Raw genomic sequence first — 19,091 nt, 5'->3', positions numbered from 1 at the left:
CTTGTTTCATTTGTGAATTCTGAATTTAAAGACCTTGTGCGCGTAAAAGTGTCCGACTAGTCCTCAATTTCGACCGACATCTTCTCGTAAAAAAAACGAAATCAGGTATGTCCAGTAGTGGTAGCGTGTCTTCGTCTAGTAGTAGTGAAAGTACTGAGTCAGATAGAAGTAAGGATGGGCGACTTGGCGGAGAGGGTACGAGTTCTGGAGTTGTTACGAGCGGGATGCCGATGGAGTTAGTGAGGGAGGTTCGAGAGGATCCTCCCGAAGAGTTGGAGGAGAGTAACTGGCCGGCCAAAGGTGGCTATGGGTGGGTTGCTGCTGATGTTCGTGATCTTTATTCAGGTGGTCTCGTCTGTTGAACTCTTGGCTGAACTGGACACCCGTTATGTCCAGGGGTGTCAGTGGAGACATTATTTCGCTGGAGAGGGTGAGTGCCGTCGACCGGGTATGCCTGGCCAAGAGGGGCTACCGAAAAATTCTTCTACATGTATATGTGCCACTTTTCTCAGCTTCATGTGCGACTGCCCTTAGACGATTTCACTATGGGTGTGCTGCGGGCGTTAAATGTGGCACCTACCAGCTACATCCTAATAGGTGGGCTTACTTGCAGGCCTTCTGCATTCTGTGCGAGTCCTTATATTTGGAGCCTACTTCCTATGCTTTCTTGTATTTTTATGACACCAGGCCCCGGAGGCCGGCTACTTGGCTTTCTTTAATCAGTCGCCCCAACATCAGCAGACTAGATGCTTTCTCCCAGTCTTTCAAGCATTTCAAAAACGGGTACTTTAAAGTCGTTGTTAAGGAACGGGGTAAATCTCATTTTTTGAATGCGGATGGGAGTACCAAGTTTCCCTTTAGCTGGACCAACAATCCTTCTCGATATAAAGACATGGGAATGGAGGAGTTGTCGGCTGGTGACAAGGAGGTGGTGGGGATGTTGTTGAAATTTGTGGATAAGTTGCCCACTAAGGGCCTAGTTAGGGTTTATAATTCGGTGCATCCGATAATAGATATTGAAGGTATCTATTTATTACTTAAGCTGTGTTAATAATGCTAAGTTGTTTTGATCCGAGTCGTGATATGTTATTGTAGGGCATATGGCGCAATCTGGCAAGAAGAATCTGGCGCCCTTTCAATCACTGATGAAGGAAATGGCCGCTAAGGCTAAGGCGGCTGGGAAGGTGACGTTCCCAACCTGAAGGAATCGGTTGTGGAGGTGCATGTACACGGCGAGACGAAAAGGAAAGCTGAGCTTCCACCTCGACCCAGGAAGGGCAAAGACGTGAAGAAGATAAGGGCAGCTCTTCTTGGGACGGCTAGCGGGGCGGGGTCGGCTAGTGGAGAGAAGTTGCCTGAGGCCGGGTTGATCGAGTTGCCGGAGATATCCGTTAGGAAGGATATCTCGATCGACCTTCCGGATACCGTTGTTAACTCTATTGATAACATGGAGGTGGATCATATTGTGAGAACAATGGTAGAGTTTGGAAGTAAGGCCTTAGTCCTGAGTCGGCGTGTAGGGTCTCTTTACAGAAGGGAAGTAAAGGAGGTGGGGGAGTTGCATGGTAAAGTGGATAAGCTTGAGGAGGAGAAGGCGGCTTTAGAAAAGGAGAAAGAAGGCTGGGAAGCGGAAAGGAAAAGGTTGGCAACATGGAAGGTGCGTTGCTTGGACTCTGAGGAAAAGCTAAACAAGCATATAGGGGAGTTGGAAGAAGACTATGAGGATTTGAAGGATAAGTATGATGGGGCTGTTGGGGAACTTGACGATTTGAAGAACAGTGTCATCCAAGAGCATATTAATGGTTTTGAGAAGGGGTTGCGGCAGGCGGCCTTCTTCCATCCGAATGTGGATGTCTTGGATTCAAGATTTGACGTAGATAAGGACGTAGTTGGTGGGAAGTTGGTGAGGGAGGAAGAGGGGGATGTTGAGGAGGTGGAGGAGAAGGCGGCAGAGGAGGAGAAGGATGCGGGAGCTGCCGTGGGGGGTGATGAGAACAAGGGGATGTAGGAATGATGAGTTCAAATTTTTGCCCTCATTTAATATTTAAATTTGGGGATTTAATTGAATTTTCTGTGCTTAAAGATTGATTTAATTAGGATTTGTGATTATTGGATTTATTGAGTAAGTTTGGTAAAAGTGGCGTAAAAATTGATTTTAGTTGCATAAAATATTATTGGATATTTTAACGTTTGTTAATGCAGCTGGAATTTATTTTTGGTCAATTAATAGTGTGATTTTGAAATATTCAAAGTTACAAAATAAGTCCAAAATCAAGAAATTCTGGAAAAGAATAAATCAGGAGCTAAATGCACCCCCAGATTTTATTTGCACACTCCTCCCTCAAGTGGACCACAAAAACCTGTTCTGCACCCCCAGTTTTCACTAAGTTGCACCCCTCCTACCACTTAAACTCCACTCAACGAGATCATGCCATGTGGCAATCCCCACCTTTTAAGATTAGCCAACCATAAGCCGCCACGTGTCATAATCCCCACCTCACCAAATTGACCACTTAGACTCTGCCACGTCATCATCTTCATCTCCCAAAACCCTAACCCTAATTTTCTCCTCTCCTTCCACCACTATGGCAGCCGCCGCCGCACCTCCTCGCCTCGCCGGCGACGCACCAGAAACCACTGCAGCACACACCATCTTCTCGCCTCCGCGCCACTTCACTCGCGCATCGCATCCACCACGACCACCACGCCGCTACAACAGATCCGCTACTGCTCCGCGCATCCAGCCTCCATCATCTCTGCATCTCGCGCGGCGCCACCACCATCTCCACCTTGCGCCACCGCGAGTTCTTTTTCCTCACGCAGCAGCCACGGAAAACGTAGGAGCAAAACCAGAACAGCAAAGCCATCTTCTTCTCGCGTCCAGCAGCTCCGTTCACGCTCCGCAATCACCAGTTCCGCCACCATCAACAGCGCGAACCTTTTCCAGCCACCACGAACACCATCTTCTTCGTCATTCACACCGCGCGAACCAGCACCGCGACGCGTCACCACCACGCTCGCCGGAGAAGAAGCCGGAGCAGCCGCCGTCAGTCGCGCAGCCAAGGAGAAGAGTGTGAGAGTGAAACCCTAATTTCTGGAGAGAGAATCTGCACTGCCACGTGTCAGCATCTGATAGGCAGTCAACTGGTCAAACTCTGGTCAAACTGGTCAAACTCTGGTCAAATTCTGGTCAATTTGGTAAAAATGCTTAAATAAGAGGGGCAGAATTGGAAATTGGACAGGAATTAAGTTGCTAATTAATTAAATAAAAATAAATGATTTTAGCAACTGACAGATAAAGCCCAAAGTCCAGTGGAAGCCTATATAAAGAGACTTAAGGGAGCAGAAAGGGGGACTGACAGTTTTACAGCTTACAGCTTAGACACTTAGAACTCTCTGGTTTTGGCAGATACCGTCTCCACCATATCTCTCATTCTCTTCTTTTATTTTCTTTCCTTCATATCATCATGTATTCCATCAAAGCCATGGAGGGCTAAGCTTTTAGGGTTGATTCCACTGTAATTTCTTAAATGGATTCTGAGGTTAGATGAATTTATATGTTTTGTTATTTTGATTATTGTTGTGGTTTTTGTTTATCTATGTCCTTTGCTTCTTAATCGAATAGAAAATAATGATTTTAAATCTACATACATGCTAATCATATGAGTTAAAAGGTTTTTAAATTAAATTGAGACTTTACTTTGATTTTGTTTAGAAACTTTCATTTGATTAAATAAGTTTTTGCCAATAATTGAGACTTTAATTTGATTAGAGGTAATTACTTTAACTAAAATTAGTCAAGACTTTACTTTGATTAATTAAGTTTTCTATTTGGTAAAGAAACAAAGGAATAGACATGATTAGGCATAGTAAAATTAATTGAGACTGTACTTTGATTGAATTTACTATGGATAATCTAAAAGTTCTCACTTTTAATTGAGACTGTACTTTGGTTAAAAGTGAGAACGCCAACAAATTAATTGAGTCTTTACATTTATTGATTTGTAAATCAACAACAATAATTAATTTAACAATAATCTCTAGATAACCAATGAAGAATCTTATTTAGAAAAAGCAGTGGAATTGACCTATTTACTATTATTGTGTTTACAATCTTCCGTGTCATTTTCTTTGCATATCAAAACCCCCTATTTTTATAATTGCTAGTTTTAATTGCATTTTTGAGAATCAAATATTTGAGATCAATTCCGTATTCGTTGTGAGACGACTCAGGGTTATTGATAAACAAAAAAATAAAAATAAAAATAAAACAAAAATAAGAATAATACTCCTGGGCAAAATTGAGTAATTTCAAAACTTGTTCTAAGGTATTTTATTTCACATCAACACTGGATCAAAGGAATGAACATCACTGGAGACAAATCAATACTCTAGAGATCAAATTATCATGTATATGCAAATAGAAAGGTTCTATTTTTCACACATGAGTTAATCTTTTGAATTCACAAGACAATCAATTATGAAAGAAAGCACTAAAGTTAAATGTGTATTTTCTCACCAAAATTCTCTCAAGTGTTTTGGCTTGTGTTTTCACTCAAAATACTCATGTAAGTAAACTCTCATAATACTTAACAAGACTCTAATATTCACAAACTTTCAGAAAATATGCATTCAAAGATCATGAGGACTTTTCACAGGTTATAATGGGGCTAAGGCAAAGGTAGGAAAAAATTTAAGATTTTTGGGATTTTGAAATTAAAATATAGAAAGATAATGGAGCATAATTTCAAAAATAACTCCTTTTCGTTTATTGCTTTGTTGTTCTCTCTTTCTTTTAGAAAGCAATTATTTCAACACTTTTTCATCAACAATTTTTCCTTTTACCATTTTTATTAATTTGTGGGTGAGGTACTCACCCACACACTTTATTCCTCAACCATTCCTGAACATAATCCATTAGCTCCTTCTTTCTTCCTAAGGTAGAATATAGTCTTTTTCTTTTCAAGGTTATGCAATAGGCTTAAAACAAGAAAAAGAGGTTTAAAGCTCAAAGGAGCTACCAATGGATTAATATCAAGGTGGGCTTATTTGGCCAAGTAGCTAAAAACAAGAAATGCCTCAGTCATATCAAATCATGCATATTCACCTAAGATGCAAAACAAAAGACTCAAGCTAAATATTTGAGTATAAACAGACATGAGCAAGTCACTCAAGAAAAAAATAGGAATGACATATGGCAGTTCATCCTTTACATTAAGGCTCAAGACTCACAAGGTCAAATTCTTTCACAAAAGATTTAATCAAGAAATTCTCAAATCAACTCAATTAGCAAATCATAGAAACAGTCCACTCATACCAACATGACTTTTATTTTTCTATAATCATGATCATCCCAATTATTGAATCAAATCCCAAAATCCAATGTCAATATGTTTTATTGAAAGCAGGGAAATATTTTTGGTGGATTTCTTATGAGACATATTGTTTAAAAGTTTCACTTAGTAAAAAGTTAATACTTTCACAATTTTCTCAAAACGAAATCACAATTTTTTTAAATGAAAAAAAACACAAAAAACAAAAACAAAAAACAAAAAAAAAAACAAAAAACAAAAAACATCAAAAGGAGAATCCTACCTACAGTTTGTCTCCCCCACACTTATTTCAGAAAAAATGTCCTTGATGGACTTATTTTGGGGAGGAAACGAAAAATCTTTTGACTATTGGCTCAATCTGGCCATATGTCAAAATGTATTTTCTTTAATTTTATAAAGTACAAGTCAGCTTGTACAATTTTATTAAAGAAAACAAAAACACATATTTTTGAAATTTTTTTAATACTTTTAAAATTAAAAACAGAAACAAAAAACAAACATGCATGCAAATTAACTTTTTTATCAACAATGTTTTCAAAAGAATATGAATCTAAGCTTTTTACCTGTTGTAGCAACCTTTCTTCTTTTTCTGCAGCCATATCAACAAAGATAACCACTGAAAACTTATTTGCATCATTCACATCAACAAACTTGATGTGTGGAGTGTGTGGCTTCAATTCAACTTGAGCATCATCAGGTGCATTCAGATGGTTAACCGGATCATCAGTAATCCTTGTAATCTCATCTTGTGAGCAAAAATCTGCACTTGAAGTAGTTGAATTTGCTGCTTCATCATTAACCAAGTCAGTTGCAATAGTAGATGCTTCAGCTGCATCTTTAAATATCGTTGGCTCTTCAACTGCACTTGGTTCCTCTATTGGATTGTCCTCACAACTTTGCTCTTCAAAAATATCATCAACAGATAAAACTTTATATTCACATTGAGCATTATCAACATATCCATCAGTAGATATGTTAGTGTGAGAATCTTCAATTTCTATATCAACTTCAGCAACATCCTTAATATGTCCATCAGTAGACATATTACTATGAAAATCATTATATCCATCAGTAGATATATCAATGTGATGTGATTCCGCTATTGGTTTTTCAGACTGATTCTGCAAGCTTTGTGTGGCAGCATTCATCATCTCTTTCTGGTCTGTCTGATTCATCTTCATCATTTCAGTCATCATTTTCATCATATCTTCCAAAGTGACCTTTCTCACTGCATCATTCATTAGCTGACTCAAATCTTCAAACATTTGTTCAGCTCTGATGGCCAACTTCAGAAGCACATCTTTGATTTCATGACGAAGTTTGTTAAAATCTGGATTTTCAGGAAATCTTTGATGGGGTTGAGGGGTAGTATTAACAGTTACAAGTAATTCTATGAAGTTGTTCTTACTTGCATCCCTCAACATATCAGACAATATTTGCTTATTTTCGTACCACTCTTGCTCAATATTTCTACATCGTTGATCAACTCGCAACCTTTCATCCATGGACTCTAATTTCTCTATAACTTCACCCATTAATATCAACTTCCCTGTAGGATGGTCCATTGATTGCTTAAACTTGCTGTGGTGGTACATATTGTTGCTGAACACTATTTGGAACATATGGTTGCTGAGGTGGACACTCAGAATATGGTTGTTGCTCATATCCCAAAAAAGATGATCTAGGATATAGATCATTAAATTGTCGTAAAGTTAACCCACTTATATCAGGTGCAGAAGTAGGTGTGACAATTTGTTGCTGAAAATCACGTGGTTGCTGTGGATAGTAATCATAATTCACTTGAAAATCACACTGTTGATTATTTTCATATGAAAAACTATTTTGCATTTTTGAAAGAGGTTTTCTAAAAAGAGATAAGTTGAAAGCTTGTTGAGTAGACTTCCAGGAAAGAGAGGTGCGTCTCAATGGACAACTTAAGTACCTTATCTTTCCTTAGCCAAAGTTTTTCCCAACTAGTTTCACAAATTTCCCAACAAAATTCCTCAAACAAAAATTACGCTTAAAAAATAACTAAATAAAATAAAATTAAATAACTAAAGAAAATTAAAAAAATGTTAGAATAAAAATTGAGAAAAGAAAATGTTAGTGATAAACAAAAAATAAAAATAAAAATAAAACAAAAATAAGAATAATAAATAAAATCAAAAGAATAAAAATAAAAATAAGAACTAAAATGATAAAAATTCTAACCGTGTTCCCCGGCAACGGCGCCAAATTTGATAACGCTGTCGTTGACGCGATCAAATTAATACTACTAAACTATAGCAACTTCAGTATTGCTAAGATAGTAGTCAAGAAAATAGAAAGGGTAAAGTAACCCTAAGTCGTCTCTCAACGAACACAGAATTGATTTTTAACAAATTAGTTCTTATAAAACTATACAAATGAGTTAGTCAAATAAAATAAAAAATATAGGGGATTAATATAAACAAAGATAGAAATAAAGTTTAAAAGATAAAAAGAAATAAAAACAATAGTAAAGAAAATAGATTGATTCCATTGCTTTTTCAAAATAGATTCATCATCGGTTATCTAAAGATTATTGCTCAATTAATTATTGTTGTAGATTTACAAATTAATCAATGTAAAGTCTCAATGAATTTGTTGGCGTTCTCACTTTTAACCAAAGTACAGTCTCAATTAAAAGTGAGAACTTTTAGATTATCCACAGTAAATTCAACCAAAGTACAGTCTCAATCAAATTTTACTATGCCTAATCATGTCTATTCTTTTATCTCCTCACCAAATAAAAAGCTTAATTAATCAAAGTAAAGTCTCAATTAATTTTCGTTAGAGTAAATACCTTTAATCAAAGTAAAGTCTCAATTATTGGTAAAAACTCATTTAATCACATGAAAGTTTCTAAATAAAATCAAAGTAAAGTCTCAATTCAATTTAAAAAACCCTTGAACTCATATGATCAACATGCATATAGATTTAAAATCATTACTTTTTATGTGATTCAAAGATAAAAGACATAGATAAATTAAAACCTCAACAATAATAAAAAGAACAAAGAAATTAATTCATTCTAACCTCAGAATCCATAATGAAATTACAATGGAATCAACCCAAGAAGTTTAGAACTCCATGAATGCAAAATAAAGATAAAAGAAGAATAGAGAGAAGAAAAGAGAGAGAAAGAAATTAGGCCCCCCTAAGGGTTCCTAAATTCCGACGTGCCGAGCTTGTTTTCTACTTCTCCCTTGGTCTCTTTATATAGGAATTGGACTGGGCTTTTCTGTTGCTAAAATCTTCAAATATCTTTTAAAATAAAGATAAAGATAAATATTCAAAGATATTTGGAGAGATATAGACTATTTAACAAATATAGTTGGTTAATAATTTATGATATAATTAAATAAATAAATTATTTAAAGATATATAATAAATTATCACCAAATAATATTTGTATTAATTTAATAAATAGCTCATTTTCAATCCTATAGTCCAATTTTGCAGAGATATCCAAAAATATCAATATTTGCAGTTAAACCCCTCTCCTTTGACCAATCTTTGACTGTTTGACCAGCTTTGACCAGATTTGACAAACTTTGACTATTTAGTGTCCATTGAGAGGATGACACGTGGCAGCTCCTTCTCTCTCCCAAATTAGGGTTTCCGCTTTCTCCTTTGGCTGCTGAGAAGTGCAATGACGGCTGCCATGATGGTGATGCTGGTTCGTGTGGAAGCTACTGCGTGATGCAAGAAGATGGAACTGTGGTGGCCGGACTTGATGCACGCGGCGGCCATTGGTGGTGCTGGTGCTCCCGGCGGCGGAAACATGGTGAAGATGGAGGCTAGGGTTTTTGGTTGTGTGGAGATGAATAGAAATATTAGGGGTGTAGATAAGGTTTTTGTGAGACCCATTTGGAAATATGGGAGTGCATATGTAATTTAGGGGTGCAGAAGTGATTTTTTCCAAAACTTGTTAATTTCAGCCTTATTTAGAGGTGTTTGTAATTTCAATCAATTTATTTTCCTACCTTTAAATAAGCTTAATCTTAACTTCAGCTGCATCAACAAACGTTAAAATATCCAAAAATAATTTATGCAGCTAAAAATCACTTTTTAAGACATTTTTATCACACAAGCTCAAATGGCCTAATTATTAGAATTATCAATTAAATCACTCTTTAAGCACATAAATTCAATTAAATACCCAGAATTAAACACTGAATGAGGGCAAAAATACGCACTCATCACCAACACTACCCCACCTTGATATGTAACAATAAGTAATTCCATGTGGTGTGTTTGACGAATTTGCTTCTCATCAGCGGACCAAATGCATAATAAGGCACTATGAAAAAGCTTCCTTTTCAAACATGGAAGTTGGTGTGTTTCATTCACATGATTATCCTTTTGTTCCTGCGAAATGAAATCACAAACTGTAGAAGAAAAAACATTGACAAATAAACTTTACATCGTATTTTTCTCTACTTCCATATCTTATTCTTCATTTTCCCTTCCTTCTGCAGTTTATCTTCTCCTTCAGCCTATGTTGATTCTTTCTAACTTGTCTTGGTGTCATAATTTTCAACTTCATTTTATGTCCCTCATGCCTCAAATAAAGGGAACGTTCATCAAGATTGAGTGTTTTAAAATGAAGACCTACCCATCCCAAAAGAAGATGATCAAGGTCCACGAGAGCAATATCACATAACACTTCTTTCACACGTTGCCCTGTACTGAATTTGATCCATGCTTGATTCGGGTGAAAGGTTTTTGGAAACTGGAGTTTCTCCACCAATCTTTGGCTCACAACATTGTTGTCGCTTCCGTAATCGAATGCAACTAAACATGCGTGGCCTTCTATTAAACAACTTGTATAATAAACTTTCATTCCCATTCCTAATCTAGATAGCCAGGATCTGAATACCAAATGATGTGAATCCAGACGGTTGGATTCGTTTCACTTATCTATCAAGGTTTGAATGCTAATAATCAAGAAATTTGAGAAATTATTTAAAACGATAAAATGGAAACATACAAGAAGATGGAGCGAAAATTGATAGACATCACACTTCCAAGAATGGAAGATAAGCCTAAGAGTTGAAACTTACAAAGGGATAAAGGACCTTTGATAAAACTCAGGGATTCTTGAATCACTCAAGAACTTAAGACAATCACTCTCACTAAGATAGAAGAGAGAAAACTCTTATATTTTCTGAATAAAACTTAGATTGCTTTCATTGATGAAAATGGTTCAGCTTATATAGGAACTTTAACCGTCAGAATTACAAAAGACACATAAATTGGAATTACAACCCACTCAAAGCTATTGATAATCCATTCAAGCTAACAATGATCCACTACTTAATGGTTGATTCTAACTAAAATTAAGGCTATAAAAAGTCATCCACCAACTCTCACCAAAGGTCCTCTTTATCTTCCGAAGGCTGGTTCTTAAGTTCGCATATCGACCCTTATTACAACTTGAAAATAAAGTAAAACTAAAGCGCGATAATTGGTTAAGCCAAAACACAATTTGGTCAACAAATTTTACAAAGCATTGGGCCCTTATTTAAGCATAAGAATTTGCACCGACATGGTGCATTAGTCATCCTACATTTGGCCCGTATGCAATTCACATCATACCCTCCTTCTTCGAGAACAGTCATCCCGAATCATAAGACTTTATTATTCTACTAGTTTTAATATAAGTTTATTATGATCATGTGAAGCACTTTCTTTTTCCACAACTTGAAACTAATTCTCTTCCTCCGGGATCAAATTCAACTTGAATATATTAGACTTTGTCCCTTTCCAATGGTTGCAATCCGTGGAGCACTTTTCTTGCCAACACTACCCCACCTTGATATGTAACAAAAAGTAATTCCATGTGTTGTGTTTAACGAATTTGCTTCTCATCAGCGGACCAAATGCATAATAAGGCACTATGAAAAAGCTTCCTTTTCAAACATGGAAGTTGTTGGTGTGTTTCATTCACATGCTTATCTTTTTGTTCCTGCGAAATGAAATCACAAACTATAGAAGAAAAGACATTGACAAGTAAACTTTCCATCGTATTTTTCTCTACTTCAATTTCTTTTCTTCATTTCCCCTTCCTTCTGCAGTTTTTAATTCTTCTTCTTTTATTCTTTTTATTTCTATTTTCTCCTTCAGCCTATGTTGATTCTTACTGACTTGTCTTGGTGTCATAATTTTCAACTTCATTTTATGTCCCTCATGCCTCAAAATAAAGGGAACGTTCACCAAGATTGAGCTTTTTAAAATGAAGTCATACCCATCCAAAAAGAAGATGACAAGATTCCAAGGGAGCAATATCACATAACACTTCTTTCACACTTTGCCCTGTACTGAATTTGATCCTTGCTTGATTCGGGTGAAAGGTTGTTGGTAACTAAAGTTTCTCCACCAATCTTTGGCTCACAACATTGTTGTCGCTTCCGTAATCGAATACAACTAAGTTTGAAATGCTAATAAGCAACAAATTTGAGAAATTATTTAAAACGAGAAAATAGAAACCTACAAGAAGATGCAGCAGAAATTGACAAACATCACACTTCCAAGAATGGAAGATAAGCCTAAGAGTTTAAACACACAAAGGGATAAAGGACCTTTGATAAAACTCAGGGATTATTGAATCACTCAAGAACTTAGGAGAGTGACTCTCGCTAAGATAGAAGAGAGAAAACTCTTATATTTTTTGAATAAAACTCAGCTTGCTTTCATTGATAAAAATGGTTCAGCTTATATAGGAGCTTTAACCGTCAGAATTACAACCCACTTAAAGCTATTGATAATCCACTCAATTTAACAATGAACCACTACGTAATGATTGATTGCAACTGAAATGAAGGCTACCAAAAGTCATCCACAAACTCTCATCAAAGGTCCTCTTAATCTTTCGAGGGCTGGTTCTCAAGTTGGCATATGGACCGTTGTTTGAACGTGAAAATAAAGCAAAACTAAAGCGCATTAATTGGTTAAGCCAAAACACAATTTGGCCAGCCAATTTTACAAAGCATTGGACGCTTATTTAAATATAAGAATTTGCACAAACATGGCGCATTAGTCATCCTACATTTGGCCCGTATGCAATTCACATCATACCCTCCTTCTTCGAGAAGAGTCGTCCCGAATCTTAAAACTTTATTATTTTACTACTTTTAATATAAGTTTATTATGATCTTGTGAAGGACTTTATTTTTCCACAACTTGAAACTAATTCTCTTCCTCCGGGATCAAATTCAACTCGAATATATTCATCTTTGTCCCTTTCCAATGGTTCCAATCCGTGGAGCAGTTTTCTTGCCAACACTACGCCATCTTGATATGTAACAATAAATAATTCCATGTGCTGTGTTTGAGGAATTTGCTTCTCATCAGCAGACCAAATGCATAATAAGGCACTATGAAAAAACTTCCTTTTCAAACATGGAAGTTGTTGGTGTGTTTCATTCACATGCTTATCCTTTTGTTCCCGCGAAATGTAATCACAAACTGTAGAAGAAAAGAGATTGACAAGTCAACGTTCCATCATATTTTTCTTTGCTTCCATTTCTTTTTCTTCATTTCCCCTTCCTTCTGCAGTTTTTAATTCTTCTTCTTCTGTTCTTTCTTTTTTATTTTGTCCTTCAGCCTATGTTGATTCTTACTGACTTGTCTTGGTGTCATAATTTTGAACTTCATTTTATGTCTGTCATGTCTAAAATAAAGGGAACGTTCATCAAGATGGAGTGTCTTAAAATGAAGTCATGCCCATCCAAAAAGAAGATGACAAGAGTCCATGGGACCAATATCACATAACAATTCTTTCACACGTTGCCCTGTACTGAATTTGATCCATGCTTGATTCGGGTGAAAGGTTGTTGGTAACTGAAGTTTCTCCACCAATCTTTGGCTCACAACATTGTTGTCGCTTCCGTAATCGAATGCACCTAAACATGTGTGGCCTTCGATTAAACACACTGTATAATAAACTTTCATTCCCATTCCAAATCTAGATGGTCAGGCTCTGAATACCAAATGATGTGAATCCAGACGGTTGGATTCGTTTTACTGATCTATCAAGGTTGGAATGCTAATAAGCAAGAAATTTGAGAAATTATGTAAAACGAGAAATGGGAAACATACAAGAAGATGGAGCGGAAATTGACAGACATCACACTTCCAAGAATGGAAGATAAGCCTAAGAGTTTAAACACACAAAGGGATAAAGGACCTTTGATAAAACTCAGGGATTCTTGAATCACTCACGAACTTAGGAGTGTCACTCTCACTAAGATACAAGAGAGAAAACTCTTATATTTTCTGAATAAAACTCAGCTTGCTTTCATTGATGAAAATGGTTCAGCTTATATATGAGCTTTAACCGTCAGAATTACAAAAGACACATAAATTTCAATTACAATCCACTCAGAGCTATTGATAATCCACTCAAGCTAACAATGATCCACTACTTAATGCTAGATTGTAACTGAAATGAAGGCTACCAAAAGTCATCCACAAACTCTCATCAAAGGTCCTCTTGTGAAGGGCTTTATTTTTCCACAACTTGAAACTAATTCTCTTCCTCCACGATCAAATTCAACTCAAATATATTCATCTTTGTCCCTTTCCAATGGTTTCAATCCGTGGAGCACTTTTTTTTCCAACACTACCCCACCTTGATATGTAACAATAAGTAATTTCGTGTGCTGTGTTTGACGAATTTGCTTCCCATCAGTGGACCAAATGCATAATAAGGCACTATGACAATGCTTCCTTTTCAAACATGGAAGTTATTGGTGTGTTTCATTCACATGCTTATCCTTTTGTTCCTGTGAAACGAAATCACAAGCTGTAGAAGAAAAGACATTGACAAATAAACTTTCCATCGTCTTTTTCTCTACTTCTATTTCTTTTTCTTCATTTGCCCTTCCTTCTGCAGATTTTAATTCTTCTTCTTGTATTCTTTCTTTTTCTATTTCTCCTTCAGCCTATGTTGATTCTCACTGACTTGTCTTGGTGTCATAATTTTCAACTTCATTTTATGTCCCTCATGCCTCAAAATAAAGGGAACATTCATCAAGATTGAGTGTTTTAAAATGAAGCCATGCCCATCCAAAAAGAAGATGACATGAGTCCATGGGAGCAATATGACATAACACATCTTTCACACGTTGCCCTATACTCAATTTGATCCATGATTGATTCGGGTGACAGGTTGTTGGTAACTGAAGTTTCTCCACCAATCTTTGGCTCACAACATTGTTGTCGCTTCCGTAATCGAATGCAACTAAACATGCGTGGCTTTCGATTAAACACCTTGTATAATAAACTTTCATTCCCATTCCAAATCTAGATGGCCAGGCTCTGAATACCAAATGATGTGAATCCAGAAAGTTGGATTCGCTTTACTGATCTATCAAGGTTGGAATGCTAATAAGCAAGAAATTTGAGAAATTATTTAAAACGAGAAAATGGAAACATACAAGAAGATGGAGCGGAAATTGACAGACATCACACTTCCAAGAATGGAAGATAAGCCTAAGAGTTTAAAAACACAAAGGGATAAAGGGCCTTTGATAAAACTCAGGGATTCTTGAATCACTCAAGAACTTAGGAGTGTCACTCTCACTAAGATAGAAGAGAGAAAACTCTTATATTTTCTGTATAAAACTCAACTTGCTTTCATTGATGAAAATGGTTTAGCTTATATAGGAGTTTTAACCATCAAAAATACAAAAGACACATAAATTTCAATGACAACCCACTTAAAGCTATTTATAATCCACTCAAGCTAACAATGATCCACTACTTAATGCTAGATTGTAACTGAAATGATGGCTACCAAAAGTCATCCACAAACTCTCATCAAAGGTCCTCTTGATCTTCCGATGGCTGGTTCTCAAGTTGGCATATGGACCCTTATTACAACTTGAAAATAAAGCAAAAGTAAAGCGCATTAATTGGTTTAGCCAAAACACAATTTGGTCAGCCAATTTTACAAAGCATTGGGCGCTTATTTAAATATAAGAATTTGCACCAACATGGCGCATTTGTCATCCTACATTTGGCCCATATGCAATTCACATCATACCTTCCTTCTTCGAGAAGAGTCATCCCGAATCTTAAGACTTTATTATTCTACTAGTTTTAATATAAGTTTATTATGATCTTTTGAAGGACTTTATTTTTCCAACACTTGAAACTAATTATCTTCCTTCAGGATCAAATTCAACTCGAATATATTCATCTTTGTCCCTTTCCAATGTTTGCAATCCGTGGAGCACTTTTCTTGCCAACACTACCCTACCTTGATATGTAACAATAAATAATTCCAGGTGCTGTGTTTGACGAATTGGCTTCTCATCAGCGGACCAAATGCATAGTAAGGCACTATGAAAAAGCTTCCTTTTCAAACATGGAAGTTGTTGGTGTGTTTCAGTCACATGCTTATCCTTTTGTTCCTACGAAATGAAATCACAAACTGTAGAAGAAAAGACATTGACAAATAAACTTTCCATCGTATATTTCTCTACTTCCAATTCTTTTTCTTCATTTCCCCTTCCTTCTGCAGTTTTTAATCCTTCTTCTTCTATTCTCTCTTTTTCTATTTTCTCCTTCAGGCTATGTTGATTTTTACTGACTTGTCTTGGTGTCATAATTTTCAACTTCATTTTATGTCCCTCATGTCTCAAAATAAAGGGAACGTTCATCAAGATTGAGTGTTTTAAAATGAAGCCATGCCCATCCAAAAAGAAGATGACAAGAGTCCATGGGAGCAATATCACATAACACTTCTTTCACACGTTGCCCTATACTCAATTTGATCCATGATTGATTCGGGTGACAGGTTGTTGGTAACTGAAGTTTCTCCACCAATCTTTGGCTCACAACATTGTTGTCGCTTCCGTAATCGAATGCAACTAAACATGCGTGGCCTTCGATTAAACACACTGTATAATAAACTTTCATTCCCATTCCAAATCTAGATAGCTAGGCTCTGAATACTAAATGATGTAAATGCAGATAGTTGGATTCGTTTTACTGATCTATCAAGGTTGGAATGCTAATAAGCAAGAAATTTAAGAAATTATTTAAAACGAGAAAATGGAAACAAACAAGAAGATGGAGCAGAAATTGACAGACATCATACTTCCATGAATGGAAGATAAGCCTAAGAGTTTAAACACACAAAGGGATAAAAGACCTTTGATAAAACTCAGGGATTCTTGAATCACTCAAGAACTTAGGAGTGTCACTCTCACTAAGATAGAAGAGAGAAAACTCTTATATTTTCTGAATAAAACTCAGCTTGCTTTCATTGATGAAAATGGTTCAGCTTATATAGGAGTTTTAACCGTCAGAATTACAAAAGACACATAAATTTCAATTACAACACACTTAAAGCTATTGGTAATCCACTCAAGCTAACAATGATCCACTACTTAATGGTTGATTGTAACTGAAATGAAGGCTACCAAAAGTCATCCACAAACTCTCATCAAAGGTCCTCTTCATCTTCCGAGGGATGGTTCTCAAGTTGGCATATGGACCCATACAACTTGAAAATAAAGCAAAATTAAAGCGAATTAATTGGTTACGCGAAAAGGTAATTTGGTCAGCCAATTTTACAAAGCATTGGGCGGTTATTTAAATATAAGAATTTGCACCAACATGGCACGTTACTCATTCTACATTTGGCCCATATGCAATTCACATCATACCCTCCTTCTTCAAGAAGAGTCATCCCGAATCTTAAGACTTTATTATTCAACTAGTTTTAATATAAGTTTATTATGATCTTGTGAAGGACTTTATTTTTCCAACACTTGAAACTAATTCTCTTCCTTCAGGATCAAATTCAACTCGAATATATTCATCTTTGTCCCTTTCCTATGTTTGCAATCCGTGGAGCACTTTTCTTGCCAACACTACCCCACCTTGATATGTAACAATAAATAATTCCATGTGTTGTGTTTGACGAATTTGCTTCTCATCAGCGGACCAAATGCATAGTAAGGAACTATGAAAAAGCTTCCTTTTCAAACATGGAAGTTGTTGGTGTGTTTCAGTCACATGCTTATCCTTTTGTTCCTGCGAAATTAAATCACAAACTGTAGAAGAAAAGACATTGACAAATAAACTTTCCATCATATTTTTCTCTACTTCCAATGCTTTTTCTTCATTTCCCCTTCCTTCTGCAGTTTTTAATCCTTCTTCTTCTATTCTTTCTTTTTCTATTTTCTCCTTCAGCCTACGTTGATTCTTACTGACTTGTCTTGGTGTCATAATTTTCAACTTCATTTTATGTCCCTCATGCCTCAAAATAAAGGGAACATTCATCAAGATCGAGTGTCTTAAAAGGAAGCCATGGCCATCCAAAAAGAAGATGACAGAGTCCATGGGAGCAAAATCACATAACACTTCTTTCTCACGTTGCCCTGTACTAAATTTGATCCATGCTTGATCCCGGTGAAAGGTTGTTGGTAACTGAAGTTTCTCCACCAATCTTTTGCTCACAACATTGTTGTCGCTTCCGTAATCGAATGCAACTAAACATGCGTGGCCTTCGATTAAACACCCTGTATAATAAACTTTCATTCCCGTTCCAAATCTAGATAGCCAGGCTCTGAATACTAAATGATGTGAATGCAGACAGTTGGATTCGTTTTACTGATCTATCAAGGTTGGAATGCTAACAAGCAAGAAATTTGAGAAATTATTTAAAACGAGAAAATGGAAACACACAGAAGATGGAGTGGAAATTGACAGAGATCATACTTCCATGAATGGAAGATAAGCCTAAGAGTTTAAACACACAAAGGGATAAAGGACCTTTGATAAAACACAGGGATTCTTGAATCACTCAAGAACTTAGGAGTGTCACTCTCACTAAGATAGAAGAGAGAAAACTCTTATATTTTCTGAATAAAACTCAGCTTGCTTTCATTGATGAAAATGGTTCAGCTTATATAGGAGCTTTAACCGTCAGAATTACAAAAGACACATAAATTTCAATTACAACACACTTAAAGCTATTGGTAATCCACTCAAGCTAACAATGATCCACTACTTAATGGTTGATTGTAACTGAAATGAAGGCTACCAAAAGTCATCCACAAACTCTCATCAAAGGTCCTCTTGATCTTCCGAGGGATGGTTCTCAAGTTGGCATATGGACCCATATTACAACTTGAAAATAAAGCAAAACTAAAGCGCATTAATTGGTTAGGCGAAAAGGTAATTTGGTCAGCCAATTTTACAAGGCATTGGGCGGTTATTTAAATATAAGAATTTGCACCAACATGGCACATTACTCATCCTATGTTTGGCCCATATGCAATTCACATCATACCCTCATTCTTCGAGAAGAGTCATCCCGAATCTTAAGACTTTATTATTCAACTAGTTTTAATATAAGTTTATTATGATCTTGTGAAGGACTTTATTTTTCCAACACTTGAAACTAATTCTCTTCCTCCAGGATCAAATTCAACTCGAATATATTCATCTTTGTCCCTTTCCAATGTTTGCAATCCGTGGAGCACTTTTCTTGCCAACACTACCCCACCTTGATATGTAACAATAAATAATTCCATGTGCTGTGTTTGACGAATTTGCTTCTCATCAGCGGACCAAATGCATAGTAAAGCACTATGAAAAAGCTTCCTTTTCAAACATGGAAGTTGTTGGTGTGTTTCAGTCACATGCTTATCCTTTTGTTCTTGCGAAATGAAATTACAAACTATAGAAGAAAAGACATTGACAAATAAACTTTCC

The 19,091-nt window shown here is 36.2% G+C and overlaps 1 pseudogene; it reads left to right on the top strand.

Annotated features, from left to right (window-relative positions):
* LOC114174448 overlaps window positions 1-2,008 on the top strand; it is a 35,827-nt pseudogene extending 33,819 nt beyond the window's left edge.
* The last annotated feature ends 17,083 nt before the right edge of the window (window positions 2,009-19,091 follow it).

The sequence above is a fragment of the Vigna unguiculata genome, chromosome 2 (genome assembly GCF_004118075.2).
Source record: "Vigna unguiculata cultivar IT97K-499-35 chromosome 2, ASM411807v1, whole genome shotgun sequence".
Classification (NCBI taxonomy): domain Eukaryota; kingdom Viridiplantae; phylum Streptophyta; class Magnoliopsida; order Fabales; family Fabaceae; genus Vigna; species Vigna unguiculata.
Note: the sequence above shows the minus strand (reverse complement) of the source record. Positions and strands in the feature narration are given on the sequence as shown.